Below are 12802 nucleotides of genomic sequence, written 5' to 3'. Positions count from 1 at the left end.
TGCTGCCCAGCTCACAGAATCCCAAGGGGGCCACTGGAGGGAGGGATGGGAGGGTGCCAGGCACGTGGGAGGACTTGGCATCAGGGCAGACTGAGGGGCGGAGGCTCAGAAGTGAATGCTCCTGGCAGGAAAGACCCCTCTGTGCCCCCACTGGATTAATATCCCGTGTTCACATTTGTCCTCTCCTCTAGCTTAACAGAGTCCTGGGGCATGTTAAGGACTCTGTTAACATGTCCTTAACAGTCTCTGCAGCAATTCTTTTGCCATAAAGCTCTCGCCCACCCCACCCACCTTTTTTTTGAGCCCAAGTTTTGCTCTTGTTGCCCAGGCTGGAGTGCAATGGCCAATCTCGGCTCAACGCAACCTCTGCCTCCCGGGTTCAGGCGATTCTCCTGCCTCAGCCTCCCGAGTAGCTGGGATTATAGGCATGCACCACCACACCCGGCTAATTTTGTATTTTTAGTAGAAACAGGGTTTCTCCATGTTGGTCAGGCTGGTCTTGAACTCCCAGCTTCAGGTGATCTGCCTGCCTCGGCCTCCCAAAGTGCTGAGATTACAACAAGTGTGAGCCACCGAGACCGGCCGAAATTCCCTTTATCTGATGGGGACACGCTCAAATGTTCTATTACCCTTGCTCCACAGAGCCCAGCTGGGTGCCTGAAGCACAGGCAGACAGGCAGGAGATGCTTAGGGAAGGAGTGAGCTCCCCGTCCCTGGGGATGTGCAAGCAGAGGCCATGCGAGCTCTCAAGGAAAGAAAATGGGATGAAAGTTGAGCAACAGATGAGAGCTTGTGGGGCCTGACTTGGGTGCCCTGAGAGCTCTGGGATTCTAGATTTCCAAGCCCATTTCCCTCCTGGTCTCCACAACAAACTCCACTGAGAAACAGTGACTCTTTGCTCCTGAGCACATTCAGGTCCCAGCTTCAGAGGCTCTGCCTATTTCTAGGAAGGGGACTACTCTCTGAACAACGGCAGGACTGGGTCCTTAAGAAAATTCCCTTGGTCACCACTCTCCCTTTTCCCCTTTCCCACAATCTTGATTTCCTATAAAAAGCACCACAGAAAGCCACCCTGAGCATTCCAAAAACAGAGACACGGAAGAGTATGAGATGTCTCAGGGAAGGGGCGACCGCCGTACCTGTCCTGAAGCTGGCATGGATCGCGGCTCGGTGGAAACATGCAGCACTCAGGAAGCGCCCTCTTGGTTTGACTTGTGTGCTGGACAGTTTCCAGATCAAACCACACACTCACGGTTGTACTAAAACCCCGAGAAGGGAGGGGGGATCAATACAAAGAGCCTTAGGAAGCAAAACACAATATCCTTTTTAAAAATTGCAGCTGACATTTTTAAAAAGGAAGATTGATGGCCTTACCTAACTACAGAGGGACCCGTCATGACCCAGTTGAAATGACACTGATCTGTGCCAGAAGGTGCTGTCATTTCTTTTTCAAACAAACAAAAACACAGAGGCTGGGAGCAGTGGCTCACTCCTGTAATCCTAGTAATTTGGGATGCCAAGGTGGGTAAATCGCTTGAGCCCAGGATTTCAAGACCATCCTGGGCAAGGTGGCAATACCCATTTCTACAAAAAGTGAGAAAAAAAAAAAAAAAGCCAGGTGTGGTGGTGTGTGCCTATAGTCCCAACTGCCCAAGAGGTTGAGGTGGGAGGATCCCTTGAGTCCAGGACTTCGAGGCTGTGGTGAGCTGTGATGGTGCCACTGCACTCCAGCCTGAGCAACAGAGCAAGACTCTGTCTTTGAAATCATAGTTTTAAAAAGATGTCATCAATAAGCACGGCAGCCCTCTTGACTCTAGCAGAGTTTGTATCATCTGTGGAGGCTTTGGTCACGGTCTGACTCCACGTGGGTTCAGCTTGCAGAGCCTGGGCCACCTCGCTGCTCCGCCAGGGCCAGTACAGGAACCCTCCAGCCTCAGATGGGGAGTGCCTGCCTGCCGTAGAGTGCTGCTCTCCTGCTTCCTGCTGTGCAAATGGCAGTGGGACGTTCACTCTGAAATAAGGTTGTTAATTTCAGTTGCCCTGTCCCCTGCAGCCCTCCTTTCACTTCCAGTTTGCCTCGGGGTAAGCGGGGGCTGGGGCGCGGAGTGGTAAAGACGGAAACAACTCTCCTGCCCTTCGTGAGTCCACAGGACTTAGTACCTGAGTGACGAAATAATCTGTACAGCAAACCCCCATGACATGGTTTTACCTACATAACAAACCTGCATATGTTCCCCTGAACCTCAAATAAAAGTTTTTTACAAAGAATTAAAGATCATTTTCAACTGTGTGCTTTAGGTATAGCTAAGTCAGACTGGTCACCTCCCCTAGTATAGATTTATCGGAGTTGACTGTCATTATTTCACTCTGATCAGAGTAGAGGGGCCTGGGCAGGAGCTGGGGGCTTCTCCTGCTGCCTCCCTCAGGCATCTGGGTACATGGGTGGCCTGTGGGCCTCTTCGAGTTGTGTCCTTCTTCCCATAACCCCTACTGCCTGGCCTTTTACAAGGCTCTTTTGCACAGCACAGGGCCTTGCCCTGGCCTGTGCCTGCCCTTCTTCCCTGGTTCCCCTTCCAAATCCTGGGGAAAGAGAAATTGCTCACACCTATCTTCGGCCTGGGATGCCCTCCCCTCCCTGTCTTTCGAAGTCCAGCCCATCCTCCCAAGTTTCTCTTCAGTTCCCTGCTTCCACCCCACTGGGATGTGACCTCCCTGCCTTGAAATCCCCTCTCCATGCATTCTCTACCTCTCCTGATAGGGCCATTTTTGGTCTTGGGTGTAGGTATTTGGAATCTGTCCTGAATTCTGCCATAAACAGCCTGCGAGGCATAGGAGGCATCTCTCTGTGTTTCCCTAAATAAGGACCTGGCCCAGAGCAGGTGCTCAGTGGCTACACAGTGAAGGGACACTGATGGACACAGGGGACCCCACCTCCCCACTGTCCACCAAATGAGAAGTTTAAATCTAGAGTGTGTGCTCATGGCAACATGATGGGCTCCTAAAAGTCCATAGAGCTTTTAGGACTTCAAGTAATGGGGATGGACATCACAGACTGTGTTGGTCAGCTGGCCACTCTCAGTGCTATTAGGATGTTGTTTGCATGGGACACACTTTGAGTTCCAGACAGCCTGGTGTTCCATGAGCTCATGGGAACAAGCTGTCTTGGGTGAACTTGGGGACCAGCTGTGTCTCCAAGCCCCAAGCCCAGGTGCTCGTCTGAAAGCCAAGGTGGGAAGAACAGGAACACTCCTGAAGTGGAAAGCAGTAGGTGTGAAATGGAAAGGCATCTAGCCACTGTCCTTGCCCTTTTAAATTAGATAGGCCAGGTGCTTGTAATTCCAGCACTTTGGGAGGCCAAGGTGGGCAGATCGCAAAGTCAGGAGTTCGAGACCAGCCTGGCCAACATGGTGAAACCCCGTCTCTACTAAAAATACAAAAATTAGCTGGGTGCAGTGGTGGGCACCTGTAATTCCAGCTACTTGGGAGGCTGAGGCAGGAGAATTGCCTGAATCTGGGAAGCAGAGGTTTCAGTGAGCTGAAATCGTGCCACTTCATTTCAGCCTGGTGACAGAGCGAAGACTCCATCTCAAACACACACACAAACAGGAAAGTGTGAAGCTGTCTCCCCACTCCACCCCTCCCTAGCCTGCCCCAGAAGGGCAGAGGACACTGGAAATTCCACTGTGGCTTGGATTGCAGCTGTCTGTTTCACTGTGTGTCCTAAACATTCCTCTCTGAACCTTGAAGGTCAATATCACAACACTTCCTGGATCAGAAATAAAATATCAGTTGTTAGATTCACTTAGCCAAGGTCCACCTCTGAGCATGCAGGGAGGTCGCTCTCCGTTTCTCTTTCAAGACGGAATCAATCTCTGCGTAATTAACCCCATCTGACTCAGTGTTTAATCTGCAGGTGTGTCTGCCCAAGGCCTGTGGCCTGTGGCCTGCGACCTCCTGGCTTGCTGACTGCTGTCTGTCTGCTACTGTTCTACCCAGACATATTTTTCCAGCTCCGCTGTTGCCAAAATGCACCAGCTAAACACTTAGCTTCAGGGGGAAACAAGGACTGTTTTGAAATCCTCCTATCCCATGCTGACAGGAAACTCAAGATCAGAAGGAACCTGTCTCAGGAAATTTCTCTAGGTCTCAAATTCTAGATTTCACTCAGCCATTTTTTTTTTAGCACCTTAACTTTTATTGATAATGCTTTTGATGCCTAAGAATATATATTTGATGTTTTAGCATTTGATAATCATCTACATACAGAATTGTATACGTAAGCATACAGCTTGATGCATCTTTTCAAACAGAACACACCTGCGTAACTACCTGGTCATTTTTAAAGTGCTGATTTATCCAAATAAGATTTCGTCAGGAGGGAAAGCCCTACCTGTGGGTACAGATAAGAGCCTGTGTTAGACACAAGTCCTCATGCAAACTGGAAAGTAGGTTTAACTGTCGCCTTTGTACAGAAGAGGAAATGCAGGTTTAGACAGGTGGGGCCACCTGGCTCCTAAGTCCGAGGGGCTGAGACTCAGCCCGTTCCTTTGCCTGCAGGTGTCCTTGGAGGTCCTTGTGCTGTCCAGCTAGGGGTCTGAACATGTGTCTTCTTGGGGTCAGGCAGCACACACTGTCCACTTCTTTGCTGAGAACATTTTCAGTCCACTGGGAGACCAGAGCCTACATATACCTATTCCCAGCTGACAGGTGGCACTTACCAGTCATGTGCTGTCCCTCCCTGTCACCTGCATTGAGTTGGTCCATCACTCAACATTTAAAAACAGTATGGCAAGGACACTGGCCAATCGGAATGACACCAGCCATATACAGTGCTGGAGCCGAGGCCAACAGGGTGGGTGCTACATCAGGCTCCATCCTTCAGTGGCTGGAGGGTGGGAAGGAAGCCTTGGGGTAGACGCTGGGCTTGGCGGCAGGACACGGGAGAGAGGATCTCTCAGGCTTAGCAACTGTACAGAAGTACTTCAATATTTCAACAACTAGCCTGCGTACCCTGGTGCTTCCTGACCCACCATCAGCTCTGATTGGAGATTCTATGTAGCACAGATCTGTTCCTTGCTCCCAAGGAGCTTGCAGCCCAGCCGAGGAGACAGGCAACAGGATTACAATCAGAGAGAATCACACTTTGGTCTCAACTGGTCATTTGTCTGTCTGTCCAAGCATCATGTACCGCAGGCCAGCTACTTGTCAGTTACCTGGATGACTATCAGAGGGTCTCTGTATTTGGGAGTGCACTGTTTACAAGAAGCAAGAGGCATCTGCACAAGTCACCATAGTGTTGTCTTTTGCTTGGGTTGATATGCTGGACTGGAGACCACTTTAGAGCACTGTTGTGGGAATCACAGAGCCTTTAAGACTTACAAAATCATCTTCTCTAATTCCCTGTGTTTCAGATGAGGAGATCGAAGTTCCCAGAAGAGCAGTTGCACACTCCAGGCTGGAGGATGTGGGCACAACCAGACCTCCTTGCCTCCCTCCCAGCCCCCACGTACCACGATCCTGATCCTATCCTGGAAGCAGCTTTGCGGAGATAGACAAACCCTTGGGGGCGGGGGGGGGTGATTCGGCAAGGTGACAAATGAGCAGGTCACAACATTGTCACAGCGGATGTGCCAGAACCCACAGGCATGACCCCCAGGGGATGCTGGTGTAGGGACATCCGCCCTGCCCTTCCCAGTGGGCCTAGTTCTGGTGGTCTCTTAGGTGTCAAATTATGTTCCATTTATTTGCTTAAGAACACAAAGCTGAATGTACTGTTTTCAGGCAGTTTTACGTCGAAGTCCCCTACGTTAGGAAAATAAATAAAGACGCTGGAGTTTTAGAATGGTCTTCGAGTGCCTGCCACATCCATTTCCTTGGAAGCCCCTGTTTCCTGGTGATGTCTGATAAGGGGTTTCTCAGGAATTGAGTGGAGCCTTTCCAGGACATGTCACATAAGAAACCTCACCCTGGGTTCCAAAGGCCCAGTTACATTGTAACCAAATCACAGATTTACCAAAGCGTACAGGCTCTCCTTCCTTTACCTGCACCTGGACACTCTTTCTGAAGGCAAATGGATTTTGGATGTAAGCACCTCCGTGATTGTTCTATGCTTCCAGGGTCATAAGACTCCTTGAAAGCAGATGCTCCTTGAAAGCAGAGGTTCAGCAACCTCTAGCCAGGTTCCCCACACAGCTGGAGGGCGCGTCCCACCCTAAGGCACGCTCCACTTGCCAGGGAGTCTTGGGAACTGGCTCAGCCCCTCTCCTGGCTGCTGAGAGACCCTGCCTTTTTTGGGCGACCCTGTGCTTACGGGGAAATTCCAAGCTTCTCCGGAAACTGTCTTAACCGCCTGGAATCCTCTTTGACTTGTCTGGGCTGGCTCGGTCCTGGGAGGAAAGGAAAGTAAATAAATGTAAATCTGTTTGATCAGAGACAGAACATTTATCTTTCAACAGGAAGCTTCCTGAGGAAGAACAGCAAAGGGGTTTGGAATGAGTGAGCTCAAAGTCTCAGCCTGCTTACAAGACGTCCCCGGGGCGGGGTGGAGGGGCAGCTGGCTGTGATGGCGCTGCAGTCACACTGGGCCAGGCCCCGGCACTGCACAGGCTCTCAGAGCCCTGCCCTTCTCCCTCGGGGCACGCCAGGGCAGTACCACTCTCTGGCCCAGCCCATGGGCCTGGCCAGACTCCCAGTGGAGGAGGAGGAAATGGTCTTTGCCTGCAGGCTGGCCACCTTCAGGAAGACTTGGAGTCTTCTTTGGGGCTAGGGAGGCAGTGCTAGGGGTGGAGGGCAGGGCTTAGAAGCCAAGCTCAGCTCAGGTGCTCCCTGTGGGTGTGGTCCCTGACAAGGATCCTCAAGGAGGGAGAATGCTGGTACCCTTCCAGTTTGGGCCTGGGTGTCACTTGCCTGGGACACTTGTCACATGCCCTTTGTTAAAAACGTGTGCTTTGAATGAAGAGACTCCCCAGACAGGCTTTGTGTGAGCAACATGGCTGTTTATTCACCTGGGTGCTAAGGCCAAAAATGACGTTAGCGAAAGGCGGTGGGATAGGAGTTGGTTTTATAGGTTGGGGCAAATCTTTTGGGGAGGGGGCGGGGGTGTTACAGAGTAAGATCAGTTACCGTAAGTATACATTACCGTAAGTTTAGTTACAGTGGTGGCTGGGGTAGGGTGTAAGAGTAGCTAAGATGGCAGGGTGGGGTGAGGAGTATTCAGGTTATCATAACAACAGTTAAGATGGCAGCGTGGGGCGAGGGGAAGCTTATGTCTGGGGGGAAGCTCCGCTGGGTGATCGGGGATAATAGCAATCGAAGGCGGGGGGTGGGCAGTGATCAGCCAAGGCGGGCAGGACTTCAGACTTTCTGGGTCCAGGCTTGCGCATGGAGGCCTGACACCCTTTAAATCTCCGTCTTTGTCTGGCTCTGGCCAGACACATCGCATAGCCTTTTGATTCTAAAGAACAGTAAGGCTTCCAGGATTCTTTCCTGAAGCTCAGAGAAATCCAGTGGCCTCGGGGTAAAAGCCCGTTTGCTAATCTGCACAGCTGGTGAAAAGCCATGAGTCTCTCTCTTAAACCCCACCCAGCAGGTGAGGTCTACTCTGGATGCCTGAAAACACCTTAAACATATCACACAGAGAACCGGCTCCATACTTGGCCCCTCTTCCCTTTGCCCGTCTCACAGTGCCCCATCCTTCCTTTTGCTGGATGCTGGAGGACTCAAAAGTTATTCTACATCTCCCCAATCCCCTTAACGTTTTAAATCCAAATCCAGGCAATAATTCAATGTTCCAGCGATGTCATTTGTGACCCATTCATTGCAGTTGATTTGGTTCTATTGATCCCTTTTTTCCATTCATTCATTCATTCATTCATGCATGACGCATTACAGCCACAGAGGTGGGAGGATTCAGGCCCTGCCTGCAGGGATAGTTGCACGTACAACAAGCAGCCACACAAGGGGCAGGGAGAAGGCCAAGCTGGGCCACAGGGGCAGCTCTCAGGAGGTTCTGTACTGACTTCATACCCACACTGTACTCCATTCATCACAAATCTGACGTATGCAACAAAAACGGGCCACAAAATAACTCACGATATTAACGGCAGAGTCATGATGTGGGAAAACTGAATAAAATGAGCTCTCCAGGCACCATCTATTTTTAGAAAATGGAATTCATTCATTCAGGAAGCTTGATGGATAAATGAAGTAGGTCAGGCAGGGAGGATCCAAATAGCAGCAGCTCCTGTGGGGAGCCTGCCAGCCCCTGGCTGAGCGCACGGCTACACCATCACATCATCCACTGAACTCCCTGTGAGGTCGGTACTCTGATGATTCCCATTTTACAGATGGAGAAACCACGTCACAGGCATTATGTGGCTTGCTTACAGTCGCTGGAGCTCACAGTCACTTGCTCTCGTCAGCTAGAGCCAGAATTCAAACCCGGGTCTGTCTCACTCCAAAGTTCCTGCTCATTGTGGCATGGAAAAGATTCCTCATTTCCACCAGTTTCCTTTTAATCAAGGCAGATTAGACATTCACGCATTGCCTAATCTAGGCTTTGAGTGTAGTGACGTTTATTTAGTGCCTGCAAAGCAAGATTAGCCACTACTCGTTCTGTCATTCTGGAAACTGACTCTTGCCAATTCCCAGCCAGGCTTTATCTCAAGATACTTCTCAAAATCTCAGGCCATGTTTATTATGCCTACAAAATGGCTCTGAAAATAAAGTAGGCTGGAAGTCAGGTGACTGATGTCATCCTGGACTTGAACTGTATGACCTTGGAGAAGTTACTTTCCTCTGCTTTCAGTTTCCCATTTGAAAATGAAAGAATTGCAGCACTAGGACTGAAGAGAAGTACCTGGGCATTAAGAGGCATGCTTAATGGGAAGCCGAGGCGAGTGGATTGCGTGAGGTCAGGAGTTTGAGACCAGCCTGGCCAACATGGCGAAATCTGTTTCTGGTAAAAATACAAAAATCAGTCGGGCATGGTGGTGCATGCCTGTGGTCCCAGCTACTCAGGAGGCTAAAGCAGGAGAATGGCTTGAACCCGGGAGGCGGAGGTTGTAGTTAGCCGAGATCGCACCATTGCACTCGAGGCTCGGTGACAGAGTGAGATTCCTTTTTCTCAAAAAAAAAAAAAAAAAAAAGAAAAGAAAAAAAAAAGAAAAGAAAGAAAGAAAAAGAAGAAAGAAAAAAGGAAAAAGAAAAAGAGGCCAGGTGCAGTGGCTCATGCCTATAGATCCAGCACTTTGGGAGGCATGATCCATGGCGGATCACAAGGTCAGGAGATCGAGACTATCCTGGCTAACATGGTAAAACCTCGTCTCTACTGAAAATACAAAAAATTAGCTAGGCATTGTGGCGTGTACCTGTAGTCCCAGCTACTCAGGAAGCTGAGGCAGGAAAATCGCTTGAACGTGGGAGGCGGAGATTGCAATGAGCCAAGATTGCACCATTGCACTCCAGCCTGGCTACAGAGCGAGACTCCATCTCTAAAAAAAAAAAGAAAGAAAGAAAAAGAAGCATGCCCAAGGACACTCATGGCAGTGCTGCCTGTGAGCGTGAAAAACTGAAGGCCACCTGTGAGAATGGTAACTAACCCATGGTGACCCTACGTGGCAGCTGGTCTCCAAGTCGATCCCAGCGATCTCTGCCTCCTCCTGGCATCCCCCCTAGTGTAGTCCTCTTCCACACTGAACCAGGGATGGTCGGCTTGCCCAACAGCATATGGCAGAGTTGTTACCAGTGGAAGGTATCTGAGTCACCAGCAGGGAATCCAAGGGGGTCTGCAGCAACTTGAGTTCTGCCTCCTAAAAAGGAAGAATTTGACTGAGGGGTGTAAGTCTGAAAAAGAGAACGAGGCAAGTTTCAGAGGAGGAGTGGGAGTTTATTTATAAAGGCTTTAGAACAGGAAAGGAAGTACACTTGGAAGAGACGTAAGCGGGCAACTTCAGAACAAGTGCAGTGTTTAACCTTGATCCGAGGACCTTCTAGGCTGGCCCCGTTCCTGTGATTCTTGTCTTAGGGTGGGCTGCCCGCATGTGCAGTAGCCTCCTTACCCCGGGGAAGGGAGCACATGTGCTGTGTGTAGGAAGTTGTACGCATGCTCATCTGAGGCTTCCTTCCCTTTTCTTTTGGGGTGCTCCCCGAGGGTCATACTCCACCATTTTGTCTCTTACTGCACATGCCTGGGAAGTTGTGTCTTTCCAGCGCTTGCATTCAATTCATCCTTTAGTGCAGCAGGTGTAGACCGTGGAGAAATGACCACTCCCTGGGGCTGGCTGCCAATTTATCACTTTAGAGAGGCAATGTAATCATTGCCGAACCATCACCTGACATTCCTAGTGAGTCGGAGAGAGCCCTCTCCTGCCCTGCTCATGCCTGTCTCACTACCTGTAACAGAAGGAATGGCACAGCACTCCCAGGCTTAGGTCTTTAAAAGACAGCAGCTTCCATCTTGGGTTTTCTCTCTCCTTCCTCTTGAATCACTTGCTCTGGGGAAGCTGCCTGCTTGAGCAGCCCTGTAGACAGGCACAAGTGGAATGAAATTGAATCCTTTAGCCAACAGCCATGGGCATGAGGCACCTTATCTGTGGATCCTGTAACCCCAATCAAGCTTTCAGATGACCACAGCCCTGCCAGCTCAGCTGCAACCCCATGACAGCCCCTGATCCGGAACCACCAGGGTTCCTGATCTCAGAATCTGTGTGAAATAATAAAATATTGTTGTTTTTAAGCTGCCAAATTTGGGGGTAATGTGTTATCCAGCAATGGATAACAAATACACTCCACACTATAGAATACTATGCAGCAGTTAGAAGAGTGGAATAGGTCTATGTGTACTGATATGGAAAGATTTCTGAGGTATGTGTTAAGGCACCTTAGAATGTGTTGTTAGAAAATAATAATTACAGCCAGGCGCGGTGGCTCAAGCCTGTAATCCCAGCACTTTGGGAGGCCGAGGCGGGTGGATCACGAGGTCAAGAGATCGAGACCATCCTGGTCAACATGGTGAAACCCCATCTCTACTCAAAATACAAAAAAATAGCTGGGCATGGTGGCACGTGCCTGTAATCCCAGCTACTCAGGAGGCTGAGGCAGGAGAATCGCCTGAACCCAGGAGGCAGAGGTTGCGGTGAGCCGAGATCGTGCCATTGCACTCCAGCCTGGGCAACGAGAGCGAAACTCCGTCTCAAAAAAAAAAAAAAAAAAGAAAGTAATAATTACAGAAAAACACATACAACAATATCTCTTTTATGTAAAACACTACAACTCACTATATTTTTATGCATTTACATATACAAGTAAATATGTAACAAATTACCCATCATATGTAGCAATGATTAACATGAATTTACCTCTCAGTAAGAGAATCAGAGGAAGGTGCAAAACAGAATTTTCATTTTCTGTTCAATAGATTAAGCTCTCTCTCTCTCACTATATATAGAGATTTATATTTAATTTTACCATGATGATGTGTCAATCAATGTATTACTTATGCTCAATTTAAAAATTCTGTGAACAAAGGCATTTGACTACTTGATCCCTGAGGTCTCTTTCAATTGTGGTGTTTTGTAGTTCTATTAAAATAGTCATTGGAATGTAAATTAAAAGAATGAGATAACATTTGTCACCTCTTTGTTGGGAAACTTGAAAAGTTTGATAAACCAATGTTGGCAAAGATGTGCTGGGAGTAAAGGTGGGGGGCAGGGCTGGCCATCAACCAGTTCTCTTGACTTCCAAATCTAGGGCCCTTCCTGTTATTTCACCTTTGTCCCTTTAGTAAACATGCAGATGTCTGTGTTAGAGAAACTTGTCTCTGGGTGGAGGTTTTTTTTTTGGAGACAGGGTCTCCTGCTGTGGCCCAGGCTGGAGTGCAAAGGCATGATCTTGGCTCACTGCAACCTCTGCCTCCCGGGTTCAAGTGATTCTCCCACCTCAGCTTCCTGAGTAGCTGAGGTTACAGGTGCCCGCCACCACACCCAGCTAATTTTTGTATTTTTAATAGAGACTGGGTTTCACCATGTTGGCCAGGCTGGTCTCCAATTCCTGACCTCAGGTGATCTGCCTGCCTTGACCTCCCAAAGTGTTGGGATGACAGGTGTGAGCCACCGCGCCTAGCCTGGGTGGATATGTAAATCGTGGCTCCTTGGAGCGCCCTCTGTTTTTGCTGATGACAATTTCTCATGTCCCGTGACTTGTAAGAGACAGGCTCTGTGAGAGGGCTCCAATTTGCCAGCAGCTTCCACTTCCGAGAACAAAATCAACAGTCTGGGAACTAATGTTGAATTCAGCAGTCTAGAACTACTTCCACCTCTGAGCTCTGGGGCCTGGTTCTGCCCAGCTTACTTGACTGCTGAGGGCTTTGCTCTGGCGCGGCGGGGCTGGGGCCTCCCTCTTCTGACCTGGGTATTTAGCTGTGATGATTGAGCTAAGCTGCCTGTCACTTCCCCAGAGTCGGTGCCACGCCTCCACCTCCCTCTGCTTGCCAGACCACAGGGGCTGAAGGACCTGCCCGCCAACCCCTGAACATCTCATCTTGGGTTGGTTTGCATGAAAAAATGGCCTGGGGAAAAAGTGATGGCATCACAAATTATACACAGTAAAATGCCTGCATTAGTTTGCTTGGGGAAAGAAAGAACTGATACTGGCCTAAGGCTTTAAATGGGAGTTGTACGGGGAGCTCAGAAGAGTGGTTCTCTGCCTGGCTCTGCTGGTGAATCACCTGTGCTCCCCTCCCCATTCTGATTAAATTGTTCGGGGGCTTGGGCATGGGTATTTTTTGGAAAGTGTCTCAAATGGC

The sequence above is a fragment of the Saimiri boliviensis genome, chromosome 8 (assembly GCF_048565385.1).
Source record: "Saimiri boliviensis isolate mSaiBol1 chromosome 8, mSaiBol1.pri, whole genome shotgun sequence".
In the NCBI taxonomy this organism is placed as follows: domain Eukaryota; kingdom Metazoa; phylum Chordata; class Mammalia; order Primates; family Cebidae; genus Saimiri; species Saimiri boliviensis.
Note: the sequence above shows the minus strand (reverse complement) of the source record.